This window comes from Penaeus vannamei, chromosome 22, assembly GCF_042767895.1.
Source record: "Penaeus vannamei isolate JL-2024 chromosome 22, ASM4276789v1, whole genome shotgun sequence".
NCBI classification, from domain to species: domain Eukaryota; kingdom Metazoa; phylum Arthropoda; class Malacostraca; order Decapoda; family Penaeidae; genus Penaeus; species Penaeus vannamei.
The window spans coordinates 15157380-15160123 of record NC_091570.1 but is presented as its reverse complement, the minus strand read 5'-3'; positions in this window follow the sequence as shown (position 1 = coordinate 15160123).

Genomic DNA, 2744 nt, shown 5'->3' with positions numbered 1-2744 from the left:
AAGGAGCTTGCCCATCCCCCGCCTCGTTTCTAGGCCGCTGATTGGTCGACTTCGGCAGTTCAGCCAATCAACTTGATTTCTAAATTAACATAAATGGATAAAAAAAAAATGTGTGTATTGGTTTCATGTATTTTTACTTTTTTCCTTAATATCACGTTTCCCAATTGGAATAAGCATATTTTCTTAATGATTCCTTCTCTCTTCATGAAACACTTAGTTAAACATGTTTTGGCATCTTTCGTTAACGCGCTGCGACTTGATCACCTTGTTAATTATCACATTTCAGGAGAAATTCGCACATGATCCATAAAAGGGATTAATTGGCCTCATTGTACGGAAGGGGATGAATTTGTCCTTCATAAGCTGGACGCATATTTTCCATTCCTTTTGATGAGCGGCGTGGGATACAATTTTGACTTCGTCGAATGAGAAGGAACACGCACACGCATGCACGCACGCGCGCACTCACAGACACACACACACACACACACACACACACACACACACACACACACACACACACACACACACATTCATTCACTAACCCACACAAAAACAAATTAAATCGATAGTTAATCAGTAAAGGAAATATTGCCTTTAAATAGACAAATCTCACTCAATCCCAACTAGACAGCGATGGCGGAATGGATACGGTCACTGACTTCCACGCGGAAGACCAGCGATCGAATCCCTTCCACGCCAAGTAGTGAACCTGCTACGTAGGCGCCTTCAATGTCTTTTGTCGTCTTTCGGTTTCCTATTCACGGAATCGCACATAAATTATTGCATGATCGTGTTCTTATCAGTCTGCCGTGCAAATCAACCTGCTGTACCTTTAAATTGACGAAATATTTGAAACTGCTAAGTAGGCGCCTTCAATGTCTTTTGTCTTTCGATTTGCTTATTTTTCACGGAAATGATAATGATGATGATGATGATAAAGAAGATGATAGAGATAATGATGAGAATGATAATGCAAGTGATATAGGTTAAAATGGGTATTATGTAAATTATAATGATAATGCTAATAATATATAATAATGCTCATAATAATGATGAAAATAAAGGTGATAATAACAATGATGATCATCATAACATTGCTGATGATAATAATAATGATAATTGTAATAATAATAATAATACTAATAATAATAATGATAAAAGACAATGATTGTAATGATAATGATAATAATAATGATGTAAAAATATCAATAATGATAATGATATAAATAATAATATTAATAACAATAACATTGATTATCATAATAATGATAACAACAATGATATTAATAATAGTAATAATGATAGTAATGATAGTGATGATAATAATAATAATAATCATGATAATAATGATAATGATAATAATATCAATAATAGTAATAACAATGATACTACTACTAATAATAATGATAATAATGATAATAATAATAATAATAATAATAATAATAATAATAATAATAACAATGAAAATGATAACAATATGAATAATAATAATGTTAACGAATAGCAAGGACAGCAACAGCAAAATAACCATTAATGGTGATAATAGATGATAAGATGGAAGAAAAAGGAATAATGCACACGAGAGAAGATGAAAATTAAGTAAGGAAGAGAAGGGAAAGAAGGTAAGAAGTAAGAGGAAAAACGGATAAAAGAAGGTGAAACGGGGGGGAAAAGAGGAATATGCAAAGATAGATAGTTGAATACGCAGATAGATAGGTAAGTAGACATTAAGACAGAAATATAGTAAGAGAGCTATACGTATAGGCCATAAATTGACCTAGTAGATAGAGGTGGATAGAGAGATTTGAGGAAAAATAGATAGATGGACAGAGATTGAAATGCTCTTCGTCTCCTTAGACTAAATACTTTTGACTGAAAATGCGGGAGACAACTGAAATCCTCTCTCGCTCTCTCGTTTTTTATTATTATTCTGGGCTTCGATCTCTCTCTCTCTCTCTCTCTCTCTCTCTCTCTCTCTCTCTCTATCTATCTATCTATCTATCTATCTATCTATCTATCTCTCTCTCTCTCTCTCTGTCATTCTCGCTCGCTCTCTCTCTCTCTCATTCTCGCTCGCTCGCTCTCTCTCATTCTCTCTCTCTCTCTCTCTCTCTCTCTCTCTCTCTCTCTCTCTCTCTCTCTCTCTCTCTGTCTCTCTCTCTCTCTCTCTCTCTCTCTCTCTCTCAAATGTTCCAAGCCCTCAACTTACAGCGGCTTGATTTGCACGGCACAGACTGATAAAAAGACGACCATGTAATATTTCATTTTTTCTCTCTCTCTTGGCTTAATGTTAAGAAAATCTTTAGAGATTCAAAATATGTCACGTGACGCCCATGCCCCTTGGTAGATTTCTGCAGAATGATCTTCGCTGGGACCTTGGATCATTTGCAACTGCCAGACACGGGGTTGGTGGTTTTCCTTCGTCGGTATTTATTCAATAATTATTTATGCTTCTTTTCTTCTTTGTTGGTATGCATGAAGTTTTTTATTTTATTTTTCGTTTTTTACATTTTTTTCGGAGCACCTTTCATTCTCAATCAGGAAGATGTCTTTCCTCACAATATCGTTGGAAGTTCTGTTTTGCCGAAATTGTATTTTCCTTCTTATACCTGAAGAAAATGTGATAAAAAGCACACATTTTGTAACGTGCGATTGCAGGGAGAACAAACCGACTTTTTATAGTCAAAAGAAACTGACGGCGCCTACGAGGATTTTTTTTCCATTTGGCTTGGAAGTAATTC